A 10,983-nucleotide genomic window follows, 5' to 3' on the forward strand; every position below is an offset into this window, starting at 1 on the left:
CTACCTACGCCTCGCATACCACTCAACAATTACCCTTCCCCCCAACTCCTCTAACCACATAAAACAATGATACACTAGCAAAGCCCCAAGCACACCTACTGCGGTCCTTGCCTCACTATCAATCCTCTTACTTCCCCTGTCCCCAATAATACATGCCATTGTCTAGAAACTTAGGATAACACCCCAAACCGAAGGCCTTCAAAGCCTTAAATAAGAGTTAAACCCTCTTAGTTTCTGCACATTAAGACTTACAGAATATTAACCTGTATCTTCTGAATGCAAGTCAGACGCTTTAATTAAGCTAAAGCCTCCCTAGACAGATGGGCTTCGATCCCACAAAACTCTAGTTAACAGCTAAATGCCTAAACCAATTGGCTTCTGCCTACAAAGACCCTGACGCACCCTAGTGCGCATCGATGAGCTTGCAACTCAACATGAATTTCACTACAGAGCCGATAAGAAGAGGAATTAAACCTCTGTAAAAAGGACTACAGCCTAACGCTTCAACACTCAGCCATCTTACCCGTCACCTTCATCAACCGATGACTATTTTCCACTAACCATAAGGATATTGGCACCCTGTACCTCATCTTCGGGGCATGAGCAGGAATAGTCGGCACCGCACTCAGCCTATTAATCCGCGCAGAACTAGGACAACCAGGAACTCTCCTAGGCGACGACCAAATTTACAATGTAATCGTTACCGCTCACGCCTTTGTAATAAGCTTCTTTATAGTCATACCCATCATGATCGGAGGATTCGGCAACTGATTAGTCCCCCTCATAATCGGTGCCCCCGACATAGCATTCCCGCGAATAAACAACATAAGCTTTTGACTCCTCCCCCCATCATTCCTCCTCCTACTAGCCTCATCCACTGTAGAAGCTGGCGCCGGCACAGGCTGAACTGTCTACCCTCCCCTAGCAGGTGACCTTGCCCACGCCGGAGCTTCAGTAGACCTGGCTATCTTCTCACTCCACTTAGCCGGTATCTCCTCCATCCTTGGGGCCATCAACTTTATCACCACAGCCATCAACATAAAACCCCCCGCACTCTCACAATACCAAACCCCACTATTTGTCTGATCCGTACTAATTACCGCCATCCTACTCCTTCTATCACTCCCCGTACTCGCCGCCGGTATTACAATATTACTAACTGATCGAAACCTAAACACCACATTCTTCGACCCCGCTGGAGGAGGAGACCCAATCCTGTACCAACACCTATTCTGATTCTTCGGACACCCAGAAGTCTATATTCTGATCCTACCGGGGTTCGGAATCATCTCACACGTAGTCACGTACTACTCAGGCAAAAAGGAGCCCTTCGGCTACATGGGAATAGTCTGAGCCATACTATCCATCGGCTTCCTAGGATTCATCGTCTGAGCTCACCACATGTTTACAGTAGGAATAGACGTTGATACCCGAGCCTACTTTACATCAGCCACTATAATCATTGCCATCCCTACCGGAATCAAAGTATTTAGCTGACTAGCCACCCTGCACGGAGGAACAATCAAATGAGACCCCCCCCAATACTATGAGCTCTAGGATTTATCTTCCTATTTACCATCGGAGGATTAACAGGAATCGTTCTTGCAAACTCTTCCCTAGACATCGCCCTGCACGACACGTACTACGTAGTTGCCCACTTCCACTACGTCCTATCCATAGGCGCCGTCTTTGCCATTCTAGCAGGATTTACTCACTGATTCCCACTACTCACTGGGTTTACCCTACACCAAACATGAGCAAAAGCCCACTTCGGGGTAATATTTACAGGAGTAAACCTAACGTTCTTCCCCCAGCACTTCCTAGGCCTAGCAGGAATACCCCGACGATACTCGGACTATCCCGACGCCTACACACTATGAAACACCATTTCCTCCTAGTCCTAGGACTTAGAGAAACTCCAGTACTAAAAATAGTAAACACAAGCAATAATTTCATATACTTCACTCTCACTCACCACTCAACTATCAGCTAACCACACCCCCGTCCACATAGCTTAACACAAAGCATGGCACTGAAGTTGCCAAGATGGCATAAAACATGCCTGCGGACAAAAGACTTAGTCCTAACCTTACGGTTGGTTTTTGCTAAATATATACATGCAAGTATCCGCGCCCCAGTGTAAACGCCCTCGACCACCTACCCCCATACAGGCCTTGAGGAGCGGGTATCAGGCACACCCAAGTAGTAGCCCAAGACGCCTCGCTAAGCCACGCCCCCACGGGTATTCAGCAGTAATTAACATTAAGCAATGAGTGCAAACTTGACTTAGTTATAGCAACAGCCTAACTTCAAGGGTTGGTAAATCTTGTGCCAGCCACCGCGGTCATACAAGAAACCCAAATCAACCGTCCTATTGACACGGCGTAAAGAGTGGTAAAATGCCTATCCTAGCTAACTAAGATCAAAATGCAACTAAGCTGTCATAAGCCCAAGATGCACCTAAACACACCATTAAGATGATCTTAGGAACTAACGACTGATTTAAACCCACGAAAGCCAGGGCCCAAACTGGGATTAGATACCCCACTATGCCTGGCCCTAAATCTTGATACTTACTTTACCGAAGTATCCGCCAGAGAACTACGAGCACAAACGCTTAAAACTCTAAGGACTTGGCGGTGCCCCAAACCCACCTAGAGGAGCCTGTTCTACAATCGATAATCCCCGATTAACCCAACCACCCCTTGCCAACACAGCCTACATACCGCCGTCGCCAGCCCACCTCGAATGAGAGCACAACAGTGGACACAATAGCACCCCGCTAATAAGACAGGTCAAGGTATAGCCTATGGAGTGGAAGAAATGGGCTACATTCCCTATTCATAGGGCACACGGAAAGAAGCGTGAAACCACTTCTGGAAGGCGGATTTAGCAGTAAAGTGGGACAATAGAGCCTACTTTAAGCCGGCCCCGGGGCACGTACATACCGCCCGTCACCCTCCTCAAAAGCCACATCCCACATAACTAATACCATAAATACGCTGAAGATGAGGTAAGTCGTAACAAGGTAAGTGTACCGGAAGGTGTACTTAGAATATCAAGACGTAGCTATAACACCAAAGCACTCAGCTTACACCTGAAAGATATCTACTAGACCGGATCGTCTTGAAGCCCCCCCTCTAGCTCAACCACACAAATAGTACACCAAAACTAAAGAATTTACTAAACTAATTAAACTAAAGCATTTTACAGTCTTAGTATAGGCGATAGAAAAGACACTTAGACGCGATAGAGACCCCAGTACCGTAAGGGAAAGATGAAATAGCAGTGAAACAATCAAAGCGACAGACAGCAAAGATCAACCCTTGTACCTTTTGCATCATGGTTTAGCGAGAACAACCAAGCAAAGTGAACTAAAGTTTGCCCCCCCGAAACCCAAGCGAGCTACTTTCAAGCAGTTAAAGAGAGCGAACCCGTCTCTGTTGCAAAAGAGTGGGATGACTTGTCAGTAGAGGTGAAAAGCCAACCGAGCTGGGTGATAGCTGGTTACCTGTGAAACGAATCTAAGTTCCCCCTTAATCCTCCCTACCGGACATCCTGAACCCTACTGAGATGATTAAGAGCTATTTAATGGAGGGACAGCTCCATTAAAAAAGGACACAACCTCGACTAGCGGATAATTCTTACTACTGATCCTACCGTGGGCCCTAAAGCAGCCATCAAAAAAGAGTGCGTCAAAGCTCCACCACCTAAAAATACCAAAATAAGATGATTCCCTTATCACAAACAGGTCAACCTATGAATATAGGAGAATTAATGCTAAAATAAGTAACTCAGGGCCACACCCCTCTAACGGCGCAAGCTTACATAGAAACATTATTAACAGACCTAGACAGATACAAAAACCCCTACAAGACCACGTATTAACTAACCCTGTTAACCCGACTCAGGAGCGCCTATAAGAGCGATTAAAATCTGTGAAAGGAACTCGGCAAATTAATAAGGCCCGACTGTTTACCAAAAACATAGCCTTCAGCAAATTAAACAAGTATTGAAGGTGATGCCTGCCCGGTGACTTAGGTTTAACGGCCGCGGTATCCTAACCGTGCAAAGGTAGCGCAATCAATTGTCCCATAAATCGAGACTTGTATGAATGGCTAAACGAGGTCTTAACTGTCTCTCACAGATAATCAGTGAAATTGATCTCCCCGTGCAAAAGCGGGGATGTGAACATAAGACGAGAAGACCCTGTGGAACTTAAAAATCAACGACCACCGCGAATCCTCAATCAACCCCACTGGGGCCACTACCATCGCAGAGCCTGGTCGATATTTTTCGGTTGGGGCGACCTTGGAGGAGAACAAATCCTCCAAAAACAAGACCATACCTCTTTACCTAGAGCTACCCCTCAAAGTGCTAACAGTGACCAGACCCAATATAATTGATTAATGGACCAAGCTACCCCAGGGATAACAGCGCAATCCCCCTCAAGAGCCCATATCGACAGGGGGGTTTACGACCTCGATGTTGGATCAGGACATCCTAATGGTGCAGCCGCTATTAAGGGTTCGTTTGTTCAACGATTAACAGTCCTACGTGATCTGAGTTCAGACCGGAGCAATCCAGGTCGGTTTCTATCTATGACACACTCTCCCCAGTACGAAAGGACCGGGAAAGTGGGGCCAATACCACAAGCACGCCCCCCCCCTCTAAGCAGTGAAACCAACTAAACCGTGAAGAGGGCCTTCCCCCACCACTTTCAATCCTAGAAAAGGACCAGCTAGAGTGGCAGAGCCCGGCAAGTGCAGAAGGCTTAAGCCCTTTCCCCAGAGGTTCAAATCCTCTCCCTAGCTTCACCCATGATTCAAATAACAACACTAAGCTGCCTCGTTATATCCCTCCTATACATCATCCCAATCCTGATTGCCGTAGCCTTCCTAACCCTAGTAGAACGGAAAATCCTAAGCTACATACAATCCCGCAAAGGCCCTAACGTTGTCGGGCCTTTTGGCCTACTTCAACCATTTGCGGACGGACTGAAACTATTTACCAAAGAGCCCATCCGACCCTCTACCTCTTCCCCACTTCTATTCATTCTGATACCAATACTAGCCCTTGTCCTAGCCCTCACCACTTGAGCACCACTACCACTCCCATTTCCCCTAGCAGATCTAAACCTCGGAGTTCTCTTCCTAATAGCCATGTCAAGCCTAGCCGTCTACTCAGTCCTATGATCAGGCTGAGCCTCGAACTCAAAATACGCACTAATCGGAGCCCTACGGGCAGTAGCACAGACCATTTCATACGAAGTGACACTGGCCATAATCCTGCTATCAATAATCATACTAAGCGGAAGCTACACACTCAGCTCCTTTGCCGTCGCACAGGAGCCTCTATACTTCATTTTCTCCTCATGACCCCTAGCAATAATATGATACGTATCCACCCTAGCAGAGACAAACCGAGCTCCTTTTGACCTCACAGAGGGTGAATCTGAGCTAGTCTCAGGGTTTAACGTTGAATACGCCGCAGGACCCTTCGCCTTATTCTTCCTAGCTGAATATGCGAACATTATGCTAATAAATACACTTACAGCCATCATATTCCTAAACCCAAGCGCCCTAGGGCCACCCACAGAACTATTCCCCGTCATCCTAGCCACAAAAGTCCTCCTACTATCTTCTGGTTTCTTATGGGTCCGAGCTTCATACCCACGATTCCGATATGACCAACTAATGCACCTACTATGAAAAAACTTCCTACCCCTCACACTAGCTCTGTGCCTCTGACACATCAGCATACCTATCTGCTATGCAGGCCTACCTCCTTACATAAGGAAATGTGCCTGAACTACAAAGGGTCACTATGATAAAGTGAACATAGAGGTATAACAGCCCTCTCATTTCCTGTTGACCTTAGAAAAGTAGGAATTGAACCCACACAAGAGAAATCAAAATTCTCCATACTTCCCTTATATTATTTTCTAGTAGAGTCAGCTAATCAAGCTATCGGGCCCATACCCCGAAAACGATGGTTTAACCCCCTCCTCTACTAATGAACCCTTACGCGACCCCAATCATAACCTTCAGCCTCATCTTGGGCACCACAATCACAATTTCCAGCAACCACTGAGTTCTGGCCTGGACAGGACTGGAGATCAACGCACTAGCCATCATTCCCCTAATTGCCAAATCCCACCACCCACGAGCAGTAGAAGCCGCAACGAAATACTTCCTAACCCAAGCAGCTGCTTCCGCCCTGGTCCTATTCTCTAGCATAACCAATGCCTGAGTCACCGGCCAATGAGACATCACACAAATAAACCACCCAACCTCCTGTCTACTACTGACAGCAGCAATCGCTATTAAACTGGGCCTAGTGCCATTTCACTTCTGATTCCCAGAAGTACTACAAGGATCGCCACTAATAACAGCCCTGCTACTCTCGACCCTCATAAAATTCCCCCCACTAACCCTGCTCCTACTAACATCCAAATCCCTCGACCCAGCTCTACTCACCGCCATGGCCCTAGCCTCAACAGCACTAGGAGGCTGAATAGGACTGAACCAAACACAAACACGCAAAATCCTAGCCTTCTCGTCCATCTCCCACTTAGGCTGAATCGCCATCATCCTAGTTTACAGCCCCAAATTGGCCTTACTTACCTTCTACCTATACACAATCATAACATCAGCCGTATTCCTAGCCCTTAACAAAATCAAAGCCCTTAACCTATCCATGATCACAACCTCATGAACAAAAACCCCAGTGCTAAACGCCACCCTAATACTAGTACTTTTATCCCTAGCAGGCCTCCCCCCATTAACAGGCTTTATACCAAAGTGACTTATCATCCAAGAACTAACTAAACAGGAAATAACACCAGCAGCCATGGCAATTGCCATGCTATCACTGCTCAGCCTCTTCTTCTACCTACGCCTCGCATACCACTCAACAATTACCCTTCCCCCCAACTCCTCTAACCACATAAAACAATGATACACTAGCAAAGCCCCAAGCACACCTACTGCGGTCCTTGCCTCACTATCAATCTTCTTACTTCCCCTGTCCCCAATAATACATGCCATTGTCTAGAAACTTAGGATAACACCCCAAACCGAAGGCCTTCAAAGCCTTAAATAAGAGTTAAACCCTCTTAGTTTCTGCACATTAAGACTTACAGAATATTAACCTGTATCTTCTGAATGCAAGTCAGACGCTTTAATTAAGCTAAAGCCTCCCTAGACAGATGGGCTTCGATCCCACAAAACTCTAGTTAACAGCTAAATGCCTAAACCAATTGGCTTCTGCCTACAAAGACCCTGACGCACCCTAGTGCGCATCGATGAGCTTGCAACTCAACATGAATTTCACTACAGAGCCGATAAGAAGAGGAATTAAACCTCTGTAAAAAGGACTACAGCCTAACGCTTCAACACTCAGCCATCTTACCCGTCACCTTCATCAACCGATGACTATTTTCCACTAACCATAAGGATATTGGCACCCTGTACCTCATCTTCGGGGCATGAGCAGGAATAGTCGGCACCGCACTCAGCCTATTAATCCGCGCAGAACTAGGACAACCAGGAACTCTCCTAGGCGACGACCAAATTTACAATGTAATTGTTACCGCTCACGCCTTTGTAATAAGCTTCTTTATAGTCATACCCATCATGATCGGAGGATTCGGCAACTGATTAGTCCCCCTCATAATCGGTGCCCCCGACATAGCATTCCCGCGAATAAACAACATAAGCTTTTGACTCCTCCCCCCATCATTCCTCCTCCTACTAGCCTCATCCACTGTAGAAGCTGGCGCCGGCACAGGCTGAACTGTCTACCCTCCCCTAGCAGGTAACCTTGCCCACGCCGGAGCTTCAGTAGACCTGGCTATCTTCTCACTCCACTTAGCCGGTATCTCCTCCATCCTTGGGGCCATCAACTTTATCACCACAGCCATCAACATAAAACCCCCCGCACTCTCACAATACCAAACCCCACTATTTGTCTGATCCGTACTAATTACCGCCATCCTACTCCTTCTATCACTCCCCGTACTCGCCGCCGGTATTACAATATTACTAACTGATCGAAACCTAAACACCACATTCTTCGACCCCGCTGGAGGAGGAGACCCAATCCTGTACCAACACCTATTCTGATTCTTCGGACACCCAGAAGTCTATATTCTGATCCTACCGGGGTTCGGAATCATCTCACACGTAGTCACGTACTACTCAGGCAAAAAGGAGCCCTTCGGCTACATGGGAATAGTCTGAGCCATACTATCCATCGGCTTCCTAGGATTCATCGTCTGAGCTCACCACATGTTTACAGTAGGAATAGACGTTGATACCCGAGCCTACTTTACATCAGCCACTATAATCATTGCCATCCCTACCGGAATCAAAGTATTTAGCTGACTAGCCACCCTGCACGGAGGAACAATCAAATGAGACCCCCCCCAATACTATGAGCTCTAGGATTTATCTTCCTATTTACCATCGGAGGATTAACAGGAATCGTTCTTGCAAACTCTTCCCTAGACATCGCCCTGCACGACACGTACTACGTAGTTGCCCACTTCCACTACGTCCTATCCATAGGCGCCGTCTTTGCCATTCTAGCAGGATTTACTCACTGATTCCCACTACTCACTGGGTTTACCCTACACCAAACATGAGCAAAAGCCCACTTCGGGGTAATATTTACAGGAGTAAACCTAACGTTCTTCCCCCAGCACTTCCTAGGCCTAGCAGGAATACCCCAACGATACTCGGACTATCCCGACGCCTACACACTATGAAACACCATTTCCTCCATCGGCTCCCTAATCTCAATAGTAGCCGTAATCATACTAATATTCATCATCTGAGAAGCCTTTCCGGCCAAACGAAAAGTCCTACAACCAGAACTAACTACCACAAACGTTGAATGAATCCACGGCTGCCCTCCCCCATACCATACTTTCGAGGAACCGGCCTTCGTCCAAGTACAAGAAAGGAAGGAATCGAACCCTCACATGCTGGTTTCAAGCCAACTGCATTAACCGCTCATGCTTCTTTCTTATGAGACGTTAGTAAACCAATTACATAGCCTTGTCAAGACTAAATCACAGGTAAAAATCCTGTACATCTCATGTGGCCAACCACTCCCAACTAGGATTCCAAGACGCCTCATCACCCATCATAGAAGAACTCGTTGAATTCCACGACCACGCCCTAATCGTTGCCCTAGCTATCTGCAGCCTAGTTCTCTACCTTTTAGCCCACATACTAACAGAAAAACTCTCGTCCAATGCTGTAGACGCCCAAGAAGTAGAGCTGATCTGGACAATCCTACCTGCTATCGTCCTGGTACTCCTCGCCCTCCCATCCCTACAAATCCTCTACATAATGGACAAAATCGACGAACCAGACCTCACCCTAAAAGCCATTGGCCACCAATGATACTGAAGCTACGAATACACAGACTTCAAAGACCTATCATTCGACTCCTACATAGTGCCCACCCCAGACTTACCCAACGGCCACTTCCGACTGCTAGAAGTTGACCACCGCGTAGTTATCCCAATAGAATCCCCCATCCGCGTAATCATTACTGCAGGAGACGTACTCCACTCCTGAGCAGTCCCAACGCTCGGAGTTAAAACAGACGCAATCCCAGGCCGACTAAACCAAACTTCATTCATTACCACCCGGCCTGGGATTTTTTACGGACAATGCTCAGAAATTTGCGGGGCTAATCACAGCTACATACCCATTGTAGTAGAATCAACCCCACTCCCACATTTCGAGGCCTGATCGTCCCTTCTATCATCATCCTAATCATTAAGAAGCTATGCAACAGCACTAGCCTTTTAAGCTAGCCAAAGAGGGACTTCCCCCTCCTTAATGATATGCCACAGCTTAACCCCGCACCATGATTTTCAATCATAATTATAACCTGATTAACCCTAGCACTCCTCATCCAACCAAAACTACTAGCCTTCACCACAACCAACCCCCCATCAAATAAGACCTCCCTCACTACCAAACCCACACCATGATCCTGACCATGAACCTAAGCTTCTTTGACCAATTTTCCAGCCCCAATCTATTTGGCATCCCCTTAATCCTACTATCTCTACTCTTCCCAGCCCTACTATTCCCGTCCCCAAACAACCGATGAATCAACAACCGCCTTTCTACTATCCAAACATGACTCCTTCACCTAATCACAAAACAACTAATAGTCCCACTCAACAAAAATGGCCACAAATGAGCCATAATATTTACATCCCTAATAATCATACTTCTTACAATCAACCTTCTAGGCCTCCTTCCGTATACATTCACCCCAACCACCCAACTATCTATGAACATAGCCCTAGCCTTCCCACTATGGCTCGCCACACTACTAACAGGCATGTTTAACCATGAACGTGCCCCAGGGCCGGCTTAAAGTAGGCTCTATTGTCCCACTTTACTGCTAAATCCGCCTTCCAGAAGTGGTTTCACGCTTCTTTCCGTGTGCCCTATGAATAGGGAATGTAGCCCATTTCTTCCACTCCATAGGCTATACCTTGACCTGTCTTATTAGCGGGGTGCTATTGTGTCCACTGTTGTGCTCTCATTCGAGGTGGGCTGGCGACGGCGGTATGTAGGCTGTGTTGGCAAGGGGTGGTTGGGTTAATCGGGGATTATCGATTGTAGAACAGGCTCCTCTAGGTGGGTTTGGGGCACCGCCAAGTCCTTAGAGTTTTAAGCGTTTGTGCTCGTAGTTCTCTGGCGGATACTTCGGTAAAGTAAGTATCAAGATTTAGGGCCAGGCATAGTGGGGTATCTAATCCCAGTTTGGGCCCTGGCTTTCGTGGGTTTAAATCAGTCGTTAGTTCCTAAGATCATCTTAATGGTGTGTTTAGGTGCATCTTGGGCTTATGACAGCTCAGTTGCATTTTGATCTTAGTTAGCTAGGATAGGCATTTTACCACTCTTTACGCCGTGTCAATAGGACGGTTGATTTGGGTTTCTTGTATGA

At 47.0% G+C, this 10,983-nt stretch overlaps 2 long non-coding RNA genes across 2 annotated transcripts in view; one reads left to right on the plus strand and one right to left on the minus strand.

Annotated features, from left to right (window-relative positions):
• The window catches only part of LOC310879944, a 173,278-nt gene extending 170,449 nt beyond the window's left edge, over nucleotides 1-2,829 (minus strand). The window contains exon 1 of the long non-coding RNA XR_014571273.1: nucleotides 2,703-2,829. This is a non-coding gene — a long non-coding RNA (uncharacterized lncRNA). The remainder of the gene's footprint in view (nucleotides 1-2,702) is intronic.
• LOC310879943 overlaps nucleotides 1-9,034 on the plus strand; it is a 175,736-nt gene extending 166,702 nt beyond the window's left edge. Inside the window, exon 2 of the long non-coding RNA XR_014571272.1 lies at nucleotides 608-9,034. This is a non-coding gene — a long non-coding RNA (uncharacterized lncRNA). The remainder of the gene's footprint in view (nucleotides 1-607) is intronic.
• The last annotated feature ends 1,949 nt before the right edge of the window (nucleotides 9,035-10,983 follow it).

The sequence above is a fragment of the Anser anser genome, assembly GCF_964211835.1.
Source record: "Anser anser genome assembly, chromosome: 11".
NCBI classification, from domain to species: Eukaryota; Metazoa; Chordata; class Aves; order Anseriformes; family Anatidae; genus Anser; species Anser anser.